Source organism: Pelodiscus sinensis, chromosome 7 (assembly GCF_049634645.1).
Source record: "Pelodiscus sinensis isolate JC-2024 chromosome 7, ASM4963464v1, whole genome shotgun sequence".
NCBI lineage: Eukaryota > Metazoa > Chordata > Testudines > Trionychidae > Pelodiscus > Pelodiscus sinensis.
Window position 1 is genome coordinate 2,296,456 of NC_134717.1, and position 26,045 is coordinate 2,322,500.

Sequence of the window (26,045 nt, forward strand, 5' to 3'; positions counted from 1 at the left end):
GCTGCAGGATCATCAGCATGTTGACCTCCGCCCAGCCTCCAAGACTGCAAATGCAGAGGCAGGCAGAGAAAATGCTGGGGGACAGGCGGAGAGCATGTGGCCAAGAAGGACCCAACTGGGAACACATGAAATTGTGGAACCATCATGGCATCATGGCAGGGCCCTTTTTTGCAATTGACTGGTAGGAATGTGGTTCTTGGAGATGGGGCACAATTTGGATACAAGTTTGAACACCTTTATGTGCAGATCTGGGCTTTTTGTGACTTCAGCCAGCTCCCTTCCCCCACCAGCCCTCAGCGCCACCTGAGCTGTGCCACACCGAGCCCCCCTCCCCTGACCAGCCCTCAGTGTCACCTGGTATTGCCTTCAGCAGAAGCAAAAGCAGAAGAAACTCAGGCCTTGTTCGTAGGTCATGCCTCAAAGGCCTCGGCAAAGCTCCCATTGATTTGAAAGATGCAGGGTTGAGGCCTTTCAAAATTTGGCTCAGTGGATGTGATAGTCTATTTACTTGCCATATAATATTCAGCCACTAGATGTCTCTATATAAATTTGTAGGCAGGGTGTGGTCACTGCTAACCAAAAGACAAAGCTGGAACTCAAGCTGTGAGGAAGGCTGTTTGTGTGTGTGTGTGTGTGTTTAAATAAACACCTCTTTCTTTAATCCGTATATCACAACAATGGAGAACGATCCACCCAGACATCAGCTTCTCTTCATACCCTTTCTCTGGTCGCTCCAGAATTTGATCAGCAGGTGCGTGTTGTTTTCCTTCGCAGATGACACACTCAGCTGGGAGTCAGGAAGATTCCATTTTAATTTCAGTGCTGCCACTGGCGTGACTTATTGCCCTTTAGCAAGCTGTTTCACCACTCCGTGCCTCACTTTCCCCCACTGTTAAATGGGAATAACACCTACCACTGTGGGTGTTAGGGGATTAATTCCCTCTCCTTTATGTGCTTTCAACATGTAGGTCATAGAAGCTACAAATGGGAAAAGCCTGTTAGACCATCCAGGCCATCTATCTTCCAGTGGCAGGAGAATACAGGATGCTACTTCCCCATTCCCAGCCTTCGTCTATGCAATGCCCTAGGTGGGCATTGGTGGGCCCTTGGTTTCCATGCTGAAAATCGCAACTAAAGTAGCGATTCCTGACCCTGATGGTGAAGTGAGTTTGTGGCACGCTACCCCCTGAGTTGTTCGGTGGCCTCTGAGAACAGAGCTTACCAACTCCCCCTCGTTCACAATCTCAGATCGGTACCCGAGAGGAACTGGCTCAGAGAAAGCTCCTGAAAATAAAGAAGCCCTGCAAATAAAAGAGAAAGACTGGCCCCAGCTAGAAATGGAAGGGAGAGGAACATTAGTGCTAGCGAGCTGCAGGAGAATACACTCGGATTATTTCTCTGAAACACCTTGCTCTGTGAAGCATTACTAACAATGTCATAAATACACTGGGGTAACAACTGGGTTACACATGTAACACAAAAGGAGGTTACGAGAGTGGTACGTTTGCTAGTCAATGGAACCCACAAGGGTTTTGTGGTTAGGAAAAGAAGCAAAAAAAAGGATCCCGGATTTTAAATCCTCTTTGGAGCGTTGATTCCCAAACTGGGATCACGAGGCAGACTCTTGACTTCGGGAGGCCACGTGCCTCCGTCGAATCCAGCTGGAAAGTCGGGGAATGATGCAGAGCACGCACCTCGGGGGAAAGCAAGCCCTCCAGCAGAGCAGAACTTTTCTCAGCTGCAGAAACCGAAAGCAGCCGCAGCAACATTCAGCCCCAGTTTGAAAATAATTATTCTTGTATCACAGGATCGTCCCTCTTGAAAAGCAGCAAGACCTGCCTTGTCAGGACCACCTAGAGGGAGGCAAGATGGTTACAGTGTGAGCGCCGGATTCAGCCTGATGTTAAGCCAGGCCCAACTCCTGGGAGTTCAACAAAATTCACTTCCTGGCTCCCGCCACTGGGGTGGTCTTTTTAAGGCTGGCTCTCCACAGCTTTCCCTGCGTGCAATTTAAGACGGCTGAAGGCTGCTCAGTTCGTGGGGCAGCATTGCTGGGTGGAGCATTCAGCCGCTGACGTGCTCTGCCCCAGAGCCAGCTGCCCCGTGGATTCCCGGGGGAGCTGCCCACAGAGTAGTCAGAGCCAGCGCAGAATGCAGGCATACTGCAGAATGTATCTCGCCCCGTGCTAGTCCTGAAGCCGCAGCTGGGAGGCAGAGTCCTGTGAGGACTCACGACCAGGCTTTCAGAAGCCAAAGGAAGCTGTCAGAGACCCAGACACAAGCGAGCCTCCTCCTGGCTGGATCAGAGGGTCCCGGTGCACTGCAGAGCTGGGGGAGAGCCCGGCGTGATGCTGAGAGGGAGCGGGAGACTGACACAATGTCACAGGGAGAGAAGTGAAGCTTGATATGGCGGCAGAGCCGGGCCAGCAGCAGGGGGACCAGAAAGGACCACCCTCATCCGGGACTAGTTGGGTCCCAAGGGTGCTGGCCCAGGGAGGTCCCAATTCATAAGAATGGAGCAGGTACCTGAGGTCATTGCGGGTATCCCATCAAGCGCCCTGCTTCTAATGTTGGGTCCCGCTTTTCTGGACTTCTTGTAAAGCTGGTAAGAAGGCAAGCCCTTCCCCCGCACCGGGCTCCCTAGGGTGCTGGCTGCCAAGCCCCTCTGTCCCTTTTGGAAATGGCACGTCTTGCTATTTCTAGCTTGTGTTCTCATAGCACCGCGGCGCCCAGGTCGTGTGCTAGGGGCTGTACAAACACAGCCCCAAAAGACACCCTCTCCCCTACAGAGCTCACCATGTAAATACAGGGCAACAGATGGCTACAGACCTGTGAGAGGGACAAGGAAACAATGGGACGTGGCTGGCTGGTGTGGGGTAGGAGGGGTCTCAGCACACCAGCAGCCCCCCCCCACACACACACACACATTCCGTCTAACCTCTCCGGGTAGGCGGGCACCGCTACCCAAAATTGCCTTTTGCACTCACCCGGCTCACCCCAGTTTCAAGCAAGGAGTAAAGTGCAGCAATGCCAGTCGCAGCCGGTCGCCGGATCTCCAGGCGCTGCAAAGCATCTAGGCTGGTACAGCCACACCCGGGAGGTGGAAGCCAGCGAGGGGAGTGAAGTGAAAATGCAATGTGGACCCAGCAGCATCTTCTTCTACCCAAGACCGATGATGATTCTTGCATGATGGTGCAGGGGAAAAGTCTCTTGTCCCTTTCCCAAAACTGCCTCAATGCAGCCATTGTCCGTCCCCAAATGTGTCATGCGCATGATGTGCTCCTTCTCCCTGCATTTCTCCAAATTTAAATCAATCAAGTCTCAGACAGGAAGCCATGTTAGTCTGTAACTTTAAAAACAACATGTAGTCCCCTGATACATTAGGGTACGTCCACACAGCGGCGCTATTTCAGGGTACTAGCTATTCCACGTCTTTGAAGCAAGCCTGTTACTTCAAACTATCATGGGCTCGCTATTCTGACATCCCTGTAAACCTCATTCCATGAGGAGTAAGGGACATTTTGGAATAGCGGTTTATTTTACACAGCGCCAAATTTCTAAATAAGCTCTTTTGAAATTGACTCAATTCAAAATAAGCTACGCAAATTGTGTAGCTTATTTTGAATTAAGACCTGCAGTGTAGACACACCCTAATCAATATGGCTGCGTCTAGACTGGCAAGTTTTTCCGCAAAAGCACATGCTTTTGCGGAAAAACTTGCCAGCTGTCTACACTGGAAGCTTTGAATTTGTGCAAGAGCACTGACGATCTCATGTAAGATTGTCAGTGTTCTTCCGCAAATACAATGACTCTCCCGTTTGGGAAAAAGCCCTCTTGCACAAATGCTTTTGCGCAAGAGGGCCAGTGTAGACAGCTGAGAACCGTTTTGAGCAAAAAAGCCCCAATGGTGAAAATGGCGATCGGGGCTTTCTTGCGCAAAACCGCGTCTTTTTTGCGCAAAAGCGTCCGTGCCAATCTAGACGCTCTTTTCCACAAATGCTTTTAACGGAAAAACTTTTCTGTTAAAAGCATTTGTGGAAAATCATGCCAGTCTAGACGCAGCCTATAGGTATAGAGTATCATGAGCTTTCTTAGGCAAAACCCACTTCCTCAGATGATGGTTGGTGCATTACAAAGCCAATTTCTCCTTCTTTTAACATCCACATTTTCACATCAAAAGCTAGGAATGGGATACATGCGGTCCTCTTAATTAGCCTCATTAACACCTGCTACTGAACTCAAGGGGTGTGGGCATGCTTTCCTTAGAAATTATTCAGTGGTGAAGAGAGATGAAAACCTCTCTGTCCCAAAGCAGAACAGCATTAAGCACCTGGTTCCAGAAAACACTCACACTTCCTGACAGTTCTGCATGTGCTTTCCTGAATGGAGGGGAGGCTACAGCAGCCGGGGAAGGAAAGAATTTCATGTCTGGCCTCTGATGACTCACGCCTCCAGGTGGTATGGCAGTAGGACCTGGCGGAAGGTGTGTCTAGGATAGGACTGTCCCCTGCCTCTCTTTCACCTGGACTCCTCAGCTTATCCTCTTGACAAAGCCCAATAACTCTGCCAATGAGAACGGAAGCAGGAGATACCGTCTGTGCTGTACGTACAGTACCCGCAGGAGTTGGATTCGCACAGAGCCTCAGACAAGGCCCAGCATCCTGCTTAGTTTACATTGGCCTGCCTAAATATAGGAAGCTGTTTAGTCCTCAGAGCCCCTTCCCGCCTTGATAACATTTTATTTTTACTCTCCTGTTGGGGTTTGTTTGCCCTTGAGTTAAAAAGAGCTCCAGTCCCAAGGAACTCTGCTGATAACGCTAGTTGTGCTTCTGCGAGGCCATGCTATGCAACTTCTGTCCCCTGGCTCTGATTTCCCAGAACAATTCCTCACCCCCGGCAAGGTTATGCCCAGGAAAGATCTCTGTCCCTGTGGGCTTTTAGCACTGCATTACCGTGCCTGGAACTAGTAACAGACGGTACAAAGAGCCCCCCCCCGGGGTGGGGGAACCTGCCGCCTGAGGGCCACTGAGATGGATGAGAATTGCTCATCCGGCCCACTCCCTAGCCTCGGTTTTCCCGCACTGGTCAATACAGTGCTACGGGGTGCTCAACCTACTTCCGGAAGGCTGTTCACAGGCCACCAGAGCATTTCATAAGGGCCTGACGCTTCATCATTTGTCAGAGGCTGGAGAAGGGTGTCACGAGACCAATCATAGACTCATAGACTTTAAGGTCAGAAGGGACCATTCTGATCATCTAGTCTGACCCCCTGCACAGTGCAGGCCACAGAATCTCACCCACCCCTCCTAGAATAACCCTCTCCCCTATATCTCAGGTATTGAAGCCTTCAAATACTTTGAAGGCCCCAAGATGCAGAGAATCCTCCAGCTGTGATCTGTGCCCCATGCTACAGAGGAAGGCGAAAAACCTCCAGGGTCTCTGCCAATCTACCCTGGAGGAAAATTCCTTCCCGACCCCAAATATGGCGATCAGCTAAACCCTGAGCATGTGGGCAAGACTCACCAGCCAGACACCCAGAAAGTTCTCTATAGTTCTCACTTGATCATTGTCTTCGGTCCACCCCCTCTGTGGCACCTGGCGCTGGGCACTGTCGGCAGACAGGATACTGGGCTAGATGGACCTTTGGTCTGACCCAGTACGGCCATTCTTATATTCTTATCAACACAGTACACTAAACGGCCAATTCAGTCACGGGTTATGTGCTCTTAGCTGGTTCCTCCTTCCCTCCCCCCCAATTTTCTGTAATTCTGATGTCTTTACGTCTATGTAAATAAGCAGTACTCTACACAGAAACAGCCCATCTATCTACCTACGAAACATGCTGCGTGTAAAATATACATCAGTACAGGTGACTTGTAGAATCTGTTTGGCTTAGATTTGTATGGTCCTCCTGCATAAAAACATAGGGACGGCCACACCGGGTCAGAGCAAAGGTCCATCTAGCCCAGGGTCCTGTCTGCCGACAGTGGCCAATGCCAGATGCCCCAGAAGGTGTGAACAGAGCAGGAAATCCTCACGTGATTCCTCCCCTGTCACCCATTCCTAGCTCTCTGCCAAGAAATTTGGCCTCACTGCAGTGTGTTGGCTCTGTCACTGGTCATGTCAAAAGCACCCGGTGCCAGCCACACCCAAATCTGATGGGGCCACGGAAACCAAACTCCTGCCACGGCGAGCACTGTCCGTCAGAACTGATGCGCATTGTCCGGAGGACCCTGTGTTGACAACAGGCACTGCCGTTGCGTGGGCTGTGCATGGCATGTGGGTAGCCCCATCTCTCTGGGCTGAAATTGGCCGTGTGAGCAGTCCGAGCTGTATTCATCGTGAGAGACCCTGCCTAGAAGCAATATCTGCAACCGGTGTACTGAACGGCTGTTTGTCTAAACCAGCAGTTCAAGATGCCTATCGACGACCAGCTGTTGAACTATATACATGGGTTGCCAGACTGGGGGGGCTTGTCCCCTTGCGGGGGTGTGAAGAAATTCTGGGGGGGGCATGAGGTGACCCAGCCTCCCTCCCATTAAAACCCCCCATACGTTTTGCTGCTATTTTTGTTTTTCGGCCCCAGTCAGCACCTTTATTTTTTTTTTTCTGCTCAACAAGTTTTGCTGCTATTGCGGGTGGGGGAGGAGGGAGGGCATGAGGGTTTCTCAAAAATCGAAAAGGAGGCGTGATGCTGAAAAGTTTGGGAACCACTGAACTATAAGCTACAGAGGCACAGATGCCGGGGACCCAAACATGGAGTTAACGTACAGTTTCATGATTGCACGATAAGAAGGACACGCATAATCCCTGAGCTCCTCTGAAAAACAAACTTGCTAACAGCTTAGAGACTCCAGCCAGCACTGTGGGAAAATGCAAAGTCCACATGATCCCTACACGCTACTCGACTGAATTTCCGCCGCCTCCCGTCAGCAGCCGATGGGTCACCGTGGCCAGCACAGTCCCGATGGAGGGCATCTACCCATCTGGTTTTTGTGGACAAAGCAAAACTCCTTTGCCAGAGCTCACGCTGGGTTTTCCCCAGGAGCAAATAATATATCTGTCGGTTCAAAACCCATGTGGGTTTGGAGCAGCTCTACTGTAATCTGAAGTTGGGAAATAAAACCCTCTTGACCCGGCTGTTCTAATCTCCTTGCCCTAAACAATTATGACAGGAAAACAGACATTATTTAGCTATAAATGGCCCTGGAATCTCACCCCAAGACTCCTCTCCCTATAATTAATTTCACGGTTGAATCTTGTAACTGCATGCTCTTGCTGTCTCTCTCCAGGGCTGAAATACACACACTCTTCTCATTGGACAAAAGTTACTCAAGTCTTCATTTACCTGTACTACAAATAGATAATTTGTGACTTCCAGACTCACTGGCCAAAATAAAACTCTTTCCTCACGTCGGCATAATGTGGAGCCTTGCAATTTTCCAGCTCTGAACCATTAATAGTTGGATCGGAGACTCCAATTCAGTGTGTGGCAGCTGTCAAAAAAGCCAACAGAATGTTAGGACTCATTAAGGATACAGAATAAGACAGAGAATATCTTATTGCCTCTATATAAAACCATGGTACGCCCACATCTGGAATACTGCGTACAGATGTGGTCACCTCATCTCCAAAAAGATATATTGGCATTGGAAATGGTTCCGAAAAGGGCAACAAAAATAATGAGGGGTTTGGAACGGGTGCCATATGAAGAGGGATTCAAAAGACTGGGACTTTCAGCTTAGAAAAGAGGAGACTAAGGGAGGATAGGATAGAGGTCTATAAAATCCTGACCAGTGTGGAGAAAGTGAATAAGGAAAAGATATTGACTTGTTCCCATAACATAAGAACTAGGGCGTCACCAAATGACATGAATAGGTAGCAGGTTTAAAACAAACAAAAGGAAGTTTTTCTTCACGCAGCGCACAGTCAACCTGTGGAACTCCTTGCCAGAGGATGTGGTGAAGGCCAGGAATTTAACAGGGTTCAAAAAAGAACTAGATAAATTCATGGAGGTTAGGTCCATCAGTGGCTATTAGCCAGGATGGGCAGGGATGGTTGCCCAGCCTCTACTTGTCAGAGGTTGGAAATGGGAGACAGGGGAGGGGTCACTTGATGATTTCCTGTTCTGTTCACTCTGGGGCAGACAGGACACTGGGCTAGATGGACCTTTGGTCTCCCCCAGCCTGACTGTTCTCCAATGTTCTTATGTAAAACTGAGTTTTAAACACCCTACTTGGGGGCAGTTGGGTTTTATGGGGGTGACGGCTTCAGCGTTCATGCACAGGGAGGTGTCTCACTTACGAAAGGGCACACACACGTGCTGACACCCGTGCGGTACACAGACAGGGGGGGCACGTGTGCCCTGTTTCACGTGCACTTCTGCGGCTGGGGGAATTTCCTCCCTAAGGGGTAATGTGACTGGACACACGCCTTGGCCCTGTTAAGGCCACTTTGCATCATTCCAGGGCTAAGCAGCCTTAACCCCGACTTAGAGGGACACAGAAGGATTGTCTTTGCATAAGGAAATCATCTTACGGCAAAGATCCGTTGCAGTGGGGCCTTCTCTGCCCACCCTCTTCCTTGCCCCCAAGATCAGAGCCAGGGGGGAGTGGTCAGGAGATCCCTGCACCCCACTGTGATCGCCAGCTGCTGGGATGGTCTCTGTGTATGGCCATTGGCTGCCGCTGTAGGACAGAGCTGCCTAACAACTGCTCTGTCTTCCACCAGGGGCAACAACCGTGAGACCCATCGCCAGGGACCCTGAGAAGTGAATTCCTGCCACCTTCCAAGTACAAGCCCAAGCCAGCCTGGAAGTTCTAAGGGGCAGCAGTTCTGTTGGGTCAGATGAAAGGTCCATCTAGCTCTCTTCACCTCAGCGGAGCTGCATTGTGCTCTGTTCCCCCGCCCCCGCACACACACACACACAGTCCCCTTTTGGCTGCTTGCTAATCAGAGGAATAACGTAGGGTGTATTTCTAGCTCAGAACAGTCGTGACCAAAGCAATGGCTGTAGCAGCGCCGGCTCTAACGGGAGTCCATTCCTGGCAAACAGCTGGTTGAGTGGACCAGCAGAGCAATCCATGATGGCCTGGGTAGTCTTTACGGGCCACGCATCTGCTGAGCATGGTGCTGGGTTCATGATATTCTGCTCAAAAGCGACGTGTTGAATCCCAGGGAAGGTGGCGCTGGGGTTGCGTTTGTCGCCAGCATAAAATGTTGCGCTGGATGGGAAGGATGGTTGTGGTACGAAAAAATGATCCAAGTGTGTAAATTTCCGGTGCCATGGAGCAACCTACAATGCACCTTCACGGCCAACTCTTAGCCCGAAGAACACAAGAACAATCCTACTTGGTCAGACCAAAGGTACATTTAGCCCAGTGTCTTGTTTTCGGATAGTGGCCAATGCAAGGTGCCCCAGAGGAAGTGAACAGAACAGGTAATCATCAAGTGATCCCTCCTCATCACCTGTTGTGAGATTCTAACAAACAAAAGCTAGGGATTCCTTTCCTATCCATTCTGGCTAATAAGCATCAATGGATCATGATCTTATCTAGTTCTTTTTTGAACCCTATTAATATCCTGGTCTTCAAAACATCCTCTGGCAGGGAGTTCCACAGGTTGACTGTGTGTTGCATGAAGAAATACTTCCTTTTGCTTGTTTGTTTTAAACCTGCTACCTATTCATTTCATTTGGTGACCCCTAGTTTTTTTATTATGGGAACAAGTAAATGACTTTTTCTTATTCACTTTCTCCACACCAGTCATGATTTTATAGACCTCTATCATCACCCCTGCCCCCAGTCTCCTATTTTTCTATGCTGAAAGTCCCTTCCAACAGTGGCCAATGTCAAGTGCCCCAGAGAGAGTGAACAGAACAGGAAATCATCAAGCGATCCCTCCCCTGTCACCCATTTCCAGCTTCTGGCAATCAGAGATTAGAAGAACCCAACCATTTTCTGAGTTTTCAAAAAGTTTATTTAATTATTCTTCCCCATCATTTTTCTTTTTGTGCACCTCTCAGCTTCCTGATTTGCCCCCACATGGAGGCCAGGAAACTAAATGTCACAAGAGAATTGCCTCTAAGAAGGTCACCTATCTCGTTCTGCAGATCCAGTAAGGTCCCATGATCAAAGAGCCCCTCCTTCAGGGATTTGATCAGAATCTGAACTTCTCCAAAGTTCAGCATCGGAAGGTTTACGATTTCTGGTTTGGTGCACAGTTCAGAACTGGCTCCAAATTCCTCCAGTCTCTGAGCAGGAACAGACCCGATGCTCTCTTTTAGATCTTTCCCCGGTACTACATGCACTCCATCCCTATGAAACACACCTTCCAGTAGAAGGAGAAGGATGCTGAGTCATGCTCATTACCTAGGACACTGAAGGGTAAGCAACCTCTACACTCTGGTGTCTGCTCTGACATGCGCTCAACACTCCTGATGAAAAGGAAAGTGGTTTACCCAAATCCTGGTGGGAACTTGGCCAGGAAGGTCTCAAGCAATGGGGAGACTGTCCGTTACAATCAGAAACATACCGACACACACTGGCGAGGGTGCATCTTTAAGCATCTGCTGATGAGCAATTGAAAGGTCAACTAGGCAGCTAGGTTAAGCCCTGCTGAGGTTGATGTTAACTCTGGGGTGCATGTTGTACCCAAAGTCCAGGGCTGGGACAGCAAGAAGACAGCAGGTCAGGACTGAAGGGCATTGGCAGAGCTGCATGAGATCTGCATAAGGGACCGCAGAGAGGCAGCAGGCCAGGGTTGGAGAACCCAGGACTGTCTAGCAGGGTGGGACGGGAGGTCCGCTTAGGCATTGGCACACCTCCACTGCAGGACAGGTGGGTGTCAGGAGGAAAGTGTGTTTGCAGAGCTGGGCTGAGAGAAGTGGCTTTTACCCATGAAAGCCCAAGACCTAATATATTTCCTAGTCTCTAAGGGGCCACAGGACTGCTCGTTGTTTTCAAAGTTACGGAGCAACCCAGCTCCTCCTCTGGTACGTAAATCTCGCTGGGAAGCGAGTAAGGTTTCCTCGTGGATCCCTCTACCTGATGAGTGCGAAGATGAGAAATGAGGCCAGTTCTGGTGAGGAACACGATGCTGTGGCAGTGGCTGCCCATGAGGTCTCCAGTGATGCCAATGCAGGATCCGGCGTGCTCCTTACATTGGGCTCCCTGGTCCTCTTCATGGAGACGATGCTTGATCTCAGAGTGTCGGGCATCGTTTTTGATGGGGGGTCCTCTAGGTTCCCCGACCCTTCCCCTGCCTCGCTCAGGTGCCAGCATCAATGCCACGCCTTACCGAGGTGTTAAGGACGTCTCCGTAGCACTTGCTCTGCCCGCCCCGAGACCTCGTCCCGGTCCTCCGCTGAGCATAAAAAATCTCTGTAGGCAAGCGTGTGTCAGGCATCCTGACCACGTGACCAGCCCGTCATAGCCGCCTGTGGGCGATTATCCCCTCGATGCTGCAGGAATCAGCCTCAGCGAGGACACAAACGTTGGTCCGTCTGTCCTGCCACATGGTGCCCAATCTTCTCGTATCAGAGGGGTAGCCATGTTAGTCTGAATCTGCAAAAGCGACGAGGAGTCCTGTGGCACCTTATAGACTAACTGAAGTGTAGGAGCATAAGCTTTCGTGGGCAAAGACCCGCTTCGTGCATCTGACTACATGCATCTGACGAAGTGGGTCTTTGCCCACGAAAGCTTATGCTCCTACACTTCAGTTAGTCTCTAAGGTGCCACAGGACTCCTCGTCGCTTTTGCAATCTTCTCCTCGGGTACCTTTGGTAGAATTTCTCCAGATCTTTAATAGGACGTCTATAGGGAGCCTATAAATTCAGTTTGTCTCCAGCACCGGCATCTGGAGCATTCCCTTTTGCCAGCCAGAGAGCAAGTCGGGATGGGTAGGAGGGAGGGCAACCGTATGGCACCCTGACAAATCCAACCACCTCATCCACCCAGCTTGTTCTGCGCAGCTGGCAAAGTCCTCAGCAAAGTGTTAGGGCCCAGCGGATTCAGGGCCGGGGTACTCTGATCCAGGACACCCCTGGGCACTTTCCCAGCAGCTGCGTGGTTAAAATCCCTGTGACCCCCTTTCTCCTGGAGGGGTGGGACCGAGGCTCCCTGCAGCAGCACGTTTTAGGTGCCCGCCCACCTTTTATTTTGGTGCCCTGGGTTTCAATGCTGCCATCACCTTCATTACTGACCATAAAAATAGGCCCGGGCAGCTCGTAAGGTCTAATTTCCAGCTCCCACAATAGCATCCTGCTGTCCCATTTTGCTTTGTGATCAGATCTGTTTTAAAGGCTACCAAACCACAGGAAGGCACATGCTCAGAGAGGTGCTGGCTCCCTGCCCACCGTCCCATGGCCTGTTCTAACGGCTCGCCCTGGGGAGCGAGAGATGCAGTCATAGGTCGAACCAAGGCTCTCTCCCTTCCTCGCGGCTTTTAAAGGCTGGCTTCACCTAGAACCGGAAGGACTGAGGGCTATACCTGGGCTAGGTCCGCTCAGAGGTGGGGGAAGCGGGCTTATCCTGGCTGCTGGTCCCTCTGGACCAAGCAATTGCAAAGAAAATGTGGCAATCAGCCGACGTCCAGGTTTCTGTGCTGTCTCCAGGCCCGGGAGGGTGGGGATGGAGGGAACTCAGTCAGTCCGGGCAGAACAGTTACACGGCTTGTATTTCTCTGTGCTTGTCAATGGGCACGATCTCTGAGTGCACCAGCGGGGAATGAAGCTGCCAGATGAGCTCAGACCTGCCAGCCGATTGTACCAGCCTGTGTCTGTCCCGCGGGGGGCCGTTCTGCTAGGGAGGTCAGAGAGGCACACACCTGATGACTCAGTGAGGCCCTGGGTGTACGGGATGCTGCCGAATGCCAGGCTGGCGGCGCGCGACCGAACCAGGAAGGACAGCGCCTGCGGAGAGGAGGAGGAAGACTTTTTTTAAAGATAATTCAGTGATCTCGGAGCATTGGTCATGACCCTGCAGCCTTCTCAGTGGGAATGTTTAGCACAGAGTTCTGGGGTTCTATCAGTCCTCCCGATGGGGAGCAATTTACTTTCATGTATCATGGCCCATATGGCCGGGCAGTGAGTGATTTCCTTGGACCAGGACTTAGCCCTGGTAGTCCCGAATAGCTCCTTGCAAACGTGCTGAAATCCCAACTCTTCCTGGGCATTGCAGGACACAGGAGGAAGGAAACGGTTGCTGGGTAGGGGGGGAAAAGCAGGAAGGTCCCACAAACCATACTGCCACCTTGACCTCTGAGGACAGGACAAGCAGCAATGGGCTTAAATTGCAGCAAGGGAGGTTTAGGTTGGACATGAGGAAAAACTTCCTGTCGGGGGTCAAACACTGGAATAAATTGCCGAGGGAGGCTGTGGAATCCCCATCTCTGGAGATATTGACGAGCAGGTTGGATAGACATTGATCAGGGATGATCCAGATGGTCCTGCCGTGCGGGCAGGGGACTGGACTTGATGACTCATGAGGTCCCTTCTGTTCGCTGAGAGCCAGCTGGCTTTTAGCTCAAGCGGCAGAGGCTCATGCACTAAGCTCCAGAGGTCCCAGGTTCGGTTCTACCACTCGGTGGACATGCCGTGGGTGGACACCTCAAATTGCTTCTGCCTGACAGTGCTGCTGCCGGGACACGCACTGAGCCTCTGCCCCTATCCCATAAAACGTTCATGTGGCCCTGGAAAGCCACTTAACAGTGCTGGCTGCAACTGGAGGGTGGGCCCAGACCCGATTAAAGACGAGTCCCAACTGGGGAAGGAACTGGGTGGTTTCTGTTACAGAGAGGAGGAAGCGTGGAGCAGAAGGTGGCTGAAGGGTGAGAGAGAAAGGACTCTGAGGTCCCTCTCTCTGGGTACAGAGAACAGAGTTTCAAGGAGGGAGTTTCCACTCTGGCCGTGAAGGCAGAGCAGCGGGTGGGCCTGGGAGAAGGTCGGCCCTTAGGGTAGGCTGGAGTGGAGAATAACCCCATGAGAAGAGACCACCACAAGGCCAGATCAGCTGTTGGAAGGGGGCGCTAGGCAACCAATGAGCTGCGGCACAGTGCTAGGCCATGAGCCTGCAGGCCTGCAGCTTCTTCCCCTGATGCAGACACAGCCGATCCGGCATCGAACCTGGTTTTTGTTTCCCCAATAGCAGCCTCCCTCTGGCTTCCTGAAATGAGGTTTACAGGAACGGTCAACAAAGGCTTCCCCTGTCGACCGATCCACGTCTTGACTGCTGCGCTGTGCCGACGATCAGCTGAGCCGGCACAGCGCGGCAGCCATTTTTATTTTAATGACGCCGGGGATATTTAAATCCCCCCTTCATTGACTATGTCGGGTAGACTATTTCACATGCCTCTGTCGGCAGAGGCATGTAGTCTAGACATACCCTAAGGCTGTGTCTAGACTACATGCCTCTGTCGGCAGAGGCATGTAGATTAGACACATAGGCAAAGGCAAATGAAGCCGCCATTTAAATGATCGCAGCTTCATTTACATTTACATGGCTGCCACACTGAGCCGACAAACAGCTGATCAGCTGTTTGTCGGCTCGTGTGCTAGTCTGGACGTTCCCCCTGCCGACATCAAAGCCCTTTGTCGGCAGCCCCGTTATTCCTCGTGGGATGAGGTTTACCGGGGCTGCCGACAAAGGGCTTTGATGTTGACAGGGGGAACGTCCAGACTAGCGCGTGAGCCGACAAACAGCTGATCAGCTGTTTGTCGGCTCAGCGCGGCAGCCATGTAAATGTAAATGAAGCTGCAATCATTTAAATCGCAGCTTCATTTGCCTTTGCTGAACAAACAAATCTACATGCCTCTGCCGACAGAGGCATGTAGTTTAGACGTACCCTAACAGTCTACATTGGCAGGCGGGGATATCGTAAAATCTGTTGCGTGACATGAAACCAAGGGGACGTTGTCCAAGTGCAAGGGAGAAGAAACTCTCTCGGGAGATTAACGCTCGCTTGACAGACCACCAATGAGCAGCCTCTGTTCTTACCTCAGACTCAGCGTCGGCTGGGAATGCAGCAGAACAGAGAGGCTCTCCATTGCTCCACCCAGAAATAACACCTCGGGGGATTACTGCAAAACTCGGAGCAGGCAGTAAAAATGATTAGGTGCATAGAAAAATGCTCATCATGACAAGAGACTTGAAAACTAGGCTGGTTTGCCTGAGAAAGGAGACAAATGAGAAGGAACGCAGTGAATGGACCCAAATTACAGATGGGCTAGAGAAAGTTGTTTGGGAGAGTCTGTTCTCCCTCTCTCTTTACACAAAAGACTTGAGAGTCACCAAATGAAGTGAAGACACAGCAGGTTTAAAACAAACAAAAGGAAGTTTTTCTTCACACAGTGCACAGTACAACTGCGGAACTCCTTGCCAGAGGATGTTGTGAAGACCAGAACTTTAACAGGGTTCAGAAAAGAGCTAGATACAATCATGAAGGACTGGTCCATCAATACTTATTAGTCAGGAAGGGTAGGAATGGTATCCTAGCCTCTATTTGTCAGAGGTTGGAAATGGGTGACAGGGGAGGGATCACTGGATGATTTCCTGTTCTGTTCACTCCCTCTGGGACATCTGGCATTGGCCACTGTCGGCAGACAGGACACTGGGCTAGACGGACATTTGGTCTGACCCATTCTTATGTTCTTATAAAAACAAGGAGACATTCAACGAAATGGAAAGGTGGCAAATTCGAAACGGATCAAATGAAATACTTGTTCACACAGAGCATAATTAGACTGTGGAACTCACCGACACAGGATGTCAGTGAGGCCAACTGTTTAGCAAGATTCAAAGACAAGGTTAGGACACTTATATGAAGAAGATGAATACCCAGAGTTGTTATATTTAGGAAGGAAATTTGGGAAGGATATGAAACCTCATACTTCCGGGAACACAATGAGCTCTAACTCTTAGGCTACGTTTAGACTGCATCTCTCTGTCGACAGAGGGCTGCAAATCAAGCATGTTGAAATTGCTAATGAAGCCAGGATTTAATTATCCCATGCCTCATTAGCAGAAACATGGCCGCTGCTTTTTTTGAAACGGAGTTTTTTGGGAAAAAAAAGTCAGTCTAGATGCAGATCTGTCAAAAATAAACCCTTTTTCGACAGATACTGTATCCCTGAAAAAAACGAGGTTTACGGGATCTGTCGAAAAAAGGTTTATTTTCGACAGATCCATGTCTAGACTGCCATTTTTTTTCGAAAAAACTCAATTTCGAAAAAAAGCGGCGGCCATATTTATGCTAATGAGGCACTGGATATTTAAATCCCAGCTTCATTAGCAATTTCGATGTGCCTAATCTACATCTCTCTGTTAACAGAAAGGTGTAATCTAGACCCACACTTATAGGGATTAGGATGAGGGGTAGATTATTCCACTTCTAATTATTGGGGGTTCTTGCACTTTTCTCCGATACATCTGGGACTGGCTGCTGTCGGAGACAGGATATATAACTGGGTGGATCAAGAGACTGCTCCAGTCTGGCAATTCCTATGTTCCTCATTAAAACCCACATGCCTTTTGGCTTTTTTGGAAAGTGCTTGGGCTTGAAAATAGCTCTGTTCCAGCTCAATAAAATTAGTACATAGACCTATAAAGTGTAACCCTAGTAATCTCGCTGCACTCCCATCCCCCCTTCCCCTCCCTAACCGCATCCCTTGTCCCACAGCGTTTAAAATGCTTTCTTTACAAGGACCCAGCTCCAGAAGTCACCAGGAAGTTGTACATTTGAAACAAATTCAACCGTGCCGTCGTAAAACAAGTTTAATAGCCCAGCTCTGCATGCCGGCACCCACCTCACATCCGCATAGAAGAGACGGTGGAAACAGAGTACGCTGACCCAGAAGAGAGGGACTTGCAAGGAATTCAGAGACGGGACAAAGGATGCTTGGAGGGAAGATCTTGGGGGGGGAGACAGACCCACAAAAAAGCCTCTGCCCTATTGGGACTGAATTTTGGGGTGGTGAGTAAAATCCATCCAGGCGACCTCAGTTGTCTTAGAATCATAGAACACTAGGACTGGAATGGACCTCGCGAGGTCATCGAGTCCAGTCCGCTGCCCTCACGACAGGACCAAGCACCGTCTAGACCATCCCTGATAGATGTCTGTGTAACCTGCTCTTAAATATCTCCAATGATGGAGATTCCACAACCCCCCTTGGCAATTTATTCCAGTGTTTGACCATCCTGACAGGTAGGAAGTTTTTCCTAATGTCCAACTTAAACCTCCCTTGCTGCAGTTTAAGCCCATTGCTTCTCGTTCTATCCTCAGAGGCCAAGCAGAACAATTTTGCTCCCTCCTCCTTGTGACTCCCTTTTAGATACTTGAAAACCACTATTATGTCCCCTATCAGTCTTCTCTTTTCCAAACTAAACAAGCCCAATTCTTTCAGACTTGATTGGATATAGAGTGAAAAGTGATGCTGGGTGACTGTGGGCAAATTACTACTCTTCTGTTGTCCTCATTTTCCCCATCTGTAAAATGGGCATAATAAAGCTGTGGTGTCCCAAAGGAATGTTCTGGGGCTTACAGCTTCAAAGTCCCAGGAGTTCTCAGACAGAAGGCACTACAAAAGGCACCGAGTTACCAAGAGATTCCTCTCTTTGACCATGAAGGGATGTTTCTCTGTTCATTGGCTGGTGGTGGCAATCAATAAGAAGGCCTTTGGAGTGAGTGAAACATGGTCAGTGGCATGGAAGCCAAGAAAATCTGGGAAGGTCCCACAGGGTTACCTGGCTGGGACATGTCCTGTCGTGCCCTAGAATTAAGTGAATCGCGGCGATTGTAAATACCTATGGCATGGTACTAGTCCGGCCAGGCAGTGCTGCATGGCTATTTACAAGCCAGAGGGAATACGGAGACATGATTCAACAATCTAGCCAGGCTAATATACTGGCCATTCACATTACGGAGGGCTCCAGCACCCGTGCACACAAACAAAACCGTAAATCACTTCACAAAAGAGAGTCGACAGGTTTTAAAGGCAGGTTGCTTTCCATTGCTGCCCAAAATACTCGCGCTCCTTCCGTCCCCAGAGCTCAGGGCTGTGAATTCGTTTAGCTGCTTGGCCTCAGGGTTCGCTCCCCACCGTGTACTCCGTCATCTCAAGGGCTGTGTCCAGACTCCATGCCTCCGTCGACGGAGGCATGTAGATTAGCCAGATCGGAAGAGGGAAATGAAGCCGCGATTAAAATAATCGCGGCTTCATTTAAATTTAAATGGCTGCCCCGATCTGCCGATCAGCTGTTTGTCGGCAGATCGGGAGAGTCTGGACGCGATGCCCCGACAAAGAAGCCTTTCTTCATCGACACAGGTAAGCCTCGTGAAACCAGGTTTACCTGTGTCGATGAAGAAAGGCTTCTTTGTCGGGGCATCGCGTCCAGACTCTCCCGATCTGCCGACAAACAGCTGATCGGCAGATCGGGGCAGCCATTTAAATTTAAATGAAGCCGCGATTATTTTAATCGCGGCTTCATTTCCCTCTTCCGATCTGGCTAATCTACATGCCTCCGTCGACGGAGGCATGGAGTCTGGACACAGCCCAAGAGACAAACTAAGACTGTCTTTGCCACGTCCGGCTCCGCGGGAGGCCAGGCTGACTCGCTACAGGTGCCCAGTCTCGGTGAAAAGCAGGTACCGAGAAGACCAGGAACTCTGGGAGGTTCAGAGGGAAGGGTTAACCTAGACTTCCGTGAGTGCAGGGTTGTGAGGGGGTGGAAAAGGAGGGGTTAAAGAAAACCTCTGAGTCCAGCCAGCTCCGCCTCACTTTACCGACAACCAATGCGAGAGAAAAGGAAGGTACCTGGCTCATTTTGGGGCTGACTGGTGAGGGGGCAGGAGCTTGGTTTGGTGACCTGAGGGCACGAACCAGGGCCTGCCAGCCCAGTAGTCATGGCAGCAAGTAAGCCCCACTCAACAGAAGCAACCTATGAAGAAACTCCCACTAAGGGGAATCTGGATTCTTGGGGCCACACCTCAAATTTAAGGACTGAAATAGGGAGTTGCTTGGAGTTTCTGAGAGGAAAGATAAGGGGGCAACCTTCCCCCCCTTTTCCACCCATCTCAGCAGCCTAGCCACTAGGCCACACAGCCTCCAGAGACCCGGCCACAAGGGGTATATGCTTTAAAGTCTGATCTAATTCACATCTCCTTGCCACGCTGCTCAGCTGAGGCAGGCGTGTGGCACCGGTTGCCCATCAGAGAAGGAGCTGGTGGCTCTGAAAGGTTTGGCCGAGGTGAGCAATCGATACGCTGGCACTGGGCAGTGCTTCCGGGCCTAAGCCACAGCAGAGACACAAAGCCAAGAGCAGGAGAAGGAACGAGAGAGAGCAACCCTGGATTTTTATTAGTGCCATTTTACAGATGGGGAAACCGAGGTGCAGAGCGATGACCCGGCTAGCCCAAGGTCGCCCAGGAAAAGAGTCTGGGGTGTAGACTTGAGGAGTCTTGACTTCCAGTCCTGTGCCTAAAACACAAGACCGTCCGCATCCTGGCCCTTGGTAGAGGTTCTACCCTGGAAGATACAAGTACCAGCCGTCCTGGCTGACAAACGAACCACATGCTTGTGGGACTGAGCTGGTGAAAGGACCCCAGCTCACCCCTCTCTAGACCACCACCAGCCATCCTCACGCACCAACGTCCCCCTCTTTTAATTCCTTCATTCCTGTTTTTACTACTCCGCATGAGAACGTAAGTGTGGCCAGACTGGGTCAGACCAAAGGTCCATCTAGCCCAGTATCCTGTCTGCCGACGGTGGCCAATGCCAGGTACCCCAGAGGGAGGGAACACAACAGGGAATCATCACGTGACCCCTCCCTTGTCGCCCATTTCCAGCATCTGACACACAGAGGTTAGGGACACCCTCCCTACCCATCCTGGCTAATAGCCATCGCTGGACCTCACCTCCATCATCCACAATAAAAAAGAGTGCTCCTCCAAGCCCTGGGCATCCTTGACACTCTTATACAGCTTCAGCGGGGTAGCCGAGTGAGTCTGTAACAGGAAAAACTTAAAAACCAACAAATAGTCTAGTAGCACCTTAAAGACTAACAACACGTGTAGCTGGTATCATGAGCTTTCCTGGGTACAGCCCACTTCTTCAGATGACTGGAGTATAGTGAGTCCAGATCTAAGGATAAATAAGGGATGGGAGTGGGGGAAAGGGGAGGGGAGGATGAAAAAGAGAGACAGTGAGTAGATAAAACTTAAAAAACAACACTCAGTCTAGCAGCACTCTAAGGACCAACAAAACATGTAGATGGTGGGTAAATAGTTCAAGTAGTTACAGGAATCTGTTAAGAACCATTAGCACGTTGGTTGGTTGGTTGGTTGGTTACTATAATATATGGAGATATACCATCTCATAGAACTGGAAGGGACCTTGAGAAGTCATTGAGTCCAGTCCTCTGCCCTCACAGCAGGACCCAGTACCATCCCTGACACATTTTGCCCCGAATGGCCCCCTTAAAAATTGATCTCACAACTCTGGGTTTAGCAGGCCAGTGCTCAAACCACTGAGCTTTCCCTCCCCCCTTTAAGTTATTAAAAGGTGGAAGATAGCGTGTGAGCCATCCAATATCCTTGGTTAGTCCATTAGCATAAGAATTAAACGTAAAGTGCTACCAGACTATTTGTTGATTTTTAAGATTAGCCTTTTATACATATACTCAACAACTAACTAGAACCACCAGTTGTCCCAGACAGGCCGGCCTTCCCGGAGCAGGGTTCACCTGTCCCCCAGGCCTCGGCCATCGCTAGGTATTTTGTGCCTGGTGTTAGCATGCCCCACATATTAAAACTCCTACAGTTCTGCCTGTCTCGCTGGCCCTTCACATGGGGCTGGAAGCCGTTCCAAGAATACTCCCCTGGAGGTCCTAGACTTTCATTTCTTATTAGCCGCCTAAACTTGGCTGACGAGTGTTGTTGTTCTGCAACCGTTGTGCCAAAGTAACAGTCGCTGGAGGAATGGAAATGGGTTGCCACCGTGTTTTAATGTTTGGCCATGGACATCCATGCCAAGAGCGCTCTGGTTTGGCTGGGATCTGGGATCCCGGTCTAGTAAAACTGCATTCATTGCAAGCAGCTCTCTTTGGATATTTTCGCTGTTTGGGACAGAAGGAGTCATCATCTTTCTCGCCCGGCTTTCGGAGAGCCCGTCCAGTATCCTGGTGGAAAGCAAGCAGCCCCGGCATCCTCCATTGTGTGGGTGGAGATCTGGAATGTGTGGCGGGATAGAGGGTTTTACTTCGGGAGCTCTGCTCGTTTCAAGACGGGAACCACGCCTCTGTCCTCGACGTGTGCCATCAGCTCGGCAAAGACTATTCCCAGCGACTTCTTCGCCGTTGTTGCTTTGTTTCTTTTCCTTCTCCCTAGCTTTGTTCCACCAAAACACCAGGCGTCTTGCAGGACACGTTCTCCTGGGCCACAAAGTCCCCTGCACTTAGTTTTTGCGAGCAAAATGCTGATCTCGAAGGTCAAGTGCACCCTTTGGGATTCGGTGATCCAGGCCAAGGGTGGTAGCTTCAGAGAGCTCTTGTGAGGGGATGCACCTTTCGCAAATAAAGTCTGTTCACTGAAACTTATGTATTTCCTCCGTGACCTGCAGTTTTCAAAGCCCTTTTATTTTTTTCTCCTCGGTCCTTTTAAGTTTGAGCCTGTGAAATTTGATGTAGCAGGAGATGTGCCAAAGTGCCCTGTTCTGAAGTATTTTCAACAGCATCGCCACCCTCTGATCTCTCTGGGTACGTCTACGCTGCAGGGCTAAGGTCCAATTCAGCTGCACAACTTCAGCTACGTCAATTGCGTAGCTGAAGTCAAAATAGCCTCACTCGGCGTTTGGCGCTGCCTACACAGCCGGAAGTCGAAGGAAGAACACTCCTCCTTCGACGTCCCTTACTGCTCATGGAATGGAGGTTGCCAGGAGTCGGAGTAAGAAGTCCTCCAGCTCGACGTGATTTCAGATTAAAGGCTTGTAGCATTGATGCGTATTTAGTTATTTCGAAATAACACTGCCATGCAGACGTACCCTATATGCCTACGGGTAGGGGCAGTGCATTCATCTTTTGGAAACACCTGGTGTTTGGATAGCCAAATCCTTGCTTTCTTTCTGATTCTGCTGGATTAATTAGCCATGCGTCTGTGTCGTCCTACCCGTGTGCACTGGGACAGAGCAGGTGCGATAGAGCAGGTTAAAGGGCTTGGTGGAAGGGGAGAGAGGCAGCCCTTGCAGAGAGAGTCAGCAATCCTGGCTAATTAGGGCAGCTTAATCAGGGCAGCTACAAATCAGTTAAGGTCCAGGTGAAGCTGATTGGGGCTGCCTTGAGGCCTCCTTAAAAACCCTCCCTACAGGGGGGAGGGAGAGGAGGAAGAGAGAATTTCATGTTGCCTGTCTACACTGGCCTCTTGTGCAAGAACAGTTGTGCAAGAGGGCTTATTCCTGAGCGGGAGCATCATAGTTTTTGCGCAAGAAGCCCTGATGTCACATATTAGAACGTCAGTGTTCTTGTGCAAGAACTCCCTGCCAGTGTAGACCAGCAGCATGTTTTTGGGCAAAAGCAGCCGCTCTGGCGCAAGATCATGCCAGTGTTGACACAGCCCTCGTGTTTCGTGTTCACGGAGCCATCCTTTTACAAAACACGGCTTGCCAATATGCTTCAAAATGCCACTTGCCGGTAGGTGCAGCACCAATTACACATGGCAGCAATGTAAAGCCACTGGATGGAAAATAAATTACGTCGCATTGAAGGGTGTATAGTTCCCGTTTGCCAGTTGCTGGGGTGTCTGTAGCAGCGTAGCATCAAAAGCATGCACGGCACTTCACAAACAGGTGGCAGACATAAATGAGTTGCCCCAAAAGAGCACAATCCATCAAAGGTGGCAGGACAGACTCCTAGGGTATGTCTACACTACCCTCCTAATTCGAAATTGGAGGGTAATGTAGGCATACCGCAATTGCAAATGAAGCCCGAGATTTGAATTTCCCGGGCTTCATTTGCATAAAGCCGGCCGGCACCATTTTTAAATGCCGGCAGTTCGAACCCCGTGCCGCGCGGCTACACGCGGCACGGAGTAGCTAGTTCGGATTAGGCTTCCTAATCCGAACTAGCTGTACTCCTCATTCCACGAGGAATTCAAATCTCGGGCTTCATTTGCAATTGCGGTATGCCTACATTACCCTCCTATTTCGAATTAGGAGGGTAGTGTAAACATACCCCTACAGAAGATCGGATCCATCCCCTAGAAAAGTTTTGATTAATTTCAGACTGTGATCATTCATTTTGCCCTGCACGTCTCTCAACCAAAAGTCTGTCTGATCCCGTGTTTCCTTGTTCGAGCGGTTTCCGATATATATTTGGACAGGGCTAGGGGATGAGGGTTGAAAACATGGTAACAGCTTGTGAAAATCAATCTCTTTCCCATGTATTGTTTGCTCCAGGGACCTACTTCCTTAGTGTCGAAAAAAGGTTTTATTATATTGTGTTGTCCCAGAGGGGGGCAGGGGCGGGAAATCTCATCACTTTACATATGAATGAAATAGTTCACCAATGTGGTTTTGATTGTTTGTTGGTAGTATTATTAAAAATGTAAGTCTTGGAATTAGATCTAGAATGTGGAGGCTTATAGAGCAGCACAAAACACGATTGTTGTCGAATAACTGAATCCATTTCATATCCCAAACCTTTTGCGGAGTTTATATATTAAAATATACGCACCTCTGTGCATGTTGCCTGTAGCATCTGTATACCAATGTATAAGGAAGAGCTCTGTGTGCCCCCAAACCTTATCTCTGCCTCTTCCACCAACAGGAATCACTATAAAAGATATGACTTCACCTCTCTTTTATATTCTGGGACCCACATGCCTACAGCAACACGGCCAACATAAAAATGTATAGGTTGAACCTCTCTAATCTGGCTCCCTCAGGACTTGACTGGTGCCGAACCAGAGAGTTTGCCAAATCACAGGAGGTCGTGTTGTCTAGCAGCATGACCAACACTTCCACTGTTTACTGGGGTCTGAGAAGACATTTAGGGTAAGTTAGAGCTAAATAACAGCACAGAACACTGAGAGCCACTGTAGCTGTAAACAAACTTTATGGGACAGCAGGAAACTTGGCCACACCCATGATAAGTGGACATCTGGCTACCTGAAATCATGCCGGACCATGGATGTTGCCGGACCAGAGAGTGCCGGACTAGAGAGGTTCAACCCGTATTGCAGGCCTACGATAAGGCTAAATAAAAACGATAACGCTTAATGAATAAATATTGTGCAATTGAGTTTCACTGCTGTTCCCAGATGCCCCATGGAGTTCTGGGTATTAGACCATGCAGTTTTGGATTTAGGCCACAGACATTAGGTCTTCAGGAGACTAACAAATGCAGTCCTAGTCTCAGCATTGTTCTTACAAGAAGACTGGCTTCCACCCCAAGGTGCATGTGCTACTACGGTCTGGGACTTGGCACGTGATTGGCCAGCTGCCTTCCTGTTTCCGTGATGAGCCCTGTATGAGGCCTGCTGTCCCAGCTCTTTCAGTGTCCCAGGCTCAGCCAGCCTTTGCCAGCCCCCAGATTCATGCGTGTTGGCACCCACAAGCCTGGTCGACACTAGACCAGGCAGATCAGCTGAAAGTCCACCATCCAGCTACGTAAAAAGTGTAGCTGGATCTGGATTACCTTAAACTGAGCCACCGCATACAATGCAGTCAGTTTCCCTTACTCCTCACAGAATGAGGAGTACACGACGCTGGAGAGTGGGACTGCCTTCGGCGTTTGATTTGGGGGGTCTAGACTAGACCTGCTAAATCAAACGCTGAAAGATCGACCTCTGGAGGGTTGATCTTCTCTGTAAGGCAAGCCCTCTGTTATCCAGAGCACCCACTCCACTTACTAGGTGCTGCTGAGAAGGCAGGCAACAGCCTTCTTGGGGGCTACTATGGAGGCAAGCCACGGAAAAGACCCCCTGCACAGGTCCCTGGCAGCAGGGAAAGGGTGGGGCTTTGCCAGGAGAAGGAAGGTGGGGAAAGGCAAGGGGGCAGCAAAGGAAATGGCAAATGGGGTACGACTGAGATCTATGAACTGGCTCTGTCCTGTGAAATACAGAGCCTCTATTACGGCGAATACACACCTCGTGGGGATGCCCACACTTCAACACCAGGCGAGTCGCTGTGAATGTTCCCAAGAAGACAGGTCGGGGGTGGCTTTTTTAGACCCTAAAGCAATCTCAAATCAGGCAGGAGAAGGAACGCCCAGGCTAAGGTGCATAGAGCCATAGAATCCCAGGGCTGGCAGACAGCTCAGGAGCCATCGAGTCCAGCCCCCTGCCCAAAGCAGGACCAACCCAACTCAATTATCCCAGCCAGGGCTTGGTCAAACCGAGACTTCAACACCTCTAGGGATGGAGATTCCACCCCCTCCCTAGGGAACCCAGCCCAGTGCTTTCCCACCCACCTACGGAAATAGTTTGTCCTAGTATCCAACCTAGACCTCCCCCACTGCAACTTGAGCCCATTGCTCCTCGTTCTGTCACGTGTCACCACTGAGAACAGCCTTTCTCCAGCCTCTTTGGAACCCCCTTCAGGTAGTTGAAGGCTGCTCTCAAATCCCCCCTCACTCTTCTCTTCTGCAGACTAAACAAACCCAAATCCCTCAGCCTCTCCTCATAGGTCATGTGCTCCAGCCCCCGAATCATTGTACGCGTGGTTGATGAAGCCACATAGGCCACAGGACAGGAGAGTGACACGGTGGGTGAGGCAATCTCTTGCATTGCAGCAGCTTCCGCTGGACAAAGAGAAGCATCAGGCCCCGAATACGAGCTCCGTGTAAGCTGGAAAGCATGCGTCGCCCGCTAGCAGGAGTGGATCCAATAAATGATATACCCGCACCCATCTTGTCTCTCCGGGCAACTTCAGAGAATGAGGCAGATGGCCGAGCCGTCCCCTCAGGGCGGCTGGCCAAAACAAGAAGCGGCCATTTTGATTACCCGCAACAAGAAGTCTGCTCACATTCATTCCGGAGTCTTGGGCATAGGTCAAGGACATG

The 26,045-nt window shown here is 50.2% G+C and overlaps 1 long non-coding RNA gene across 3 annotated transcripts in view; it reads right to left on the reverse strand.

The window, feature by feature from the left end:
- Positions 1–1,838: 1,838 nt before the first annotated feature.
- The window catches only part of LOC112546075 (uncharacterized), a 41,702-nt gene continuing 17,495 nt past the window's right edge, over positions 1,839–26,045 (reverse strand). For 2 of the 3 annotated variants that reach the window (XR_012905101.1, XR_012905104.1), the window contains 3 exons: positions 12,826–12,910; positions 7,349–7,496; positions 1,839–1,853 (listed from right to left, as the gene is read on the reverse strand). This is a non-coding gene — a long non-coding RNA (uncharacterized LOC112546075). Of the gene's footprint in view, positions 1,854–7,348; positions 7,497–12,825; positions 12,911–20,043; positions 20,135–26,045 lie in introns of all 3 variants that reach the window. The other variant, XR_012905102.1, reaches the window with a different exon arrangement.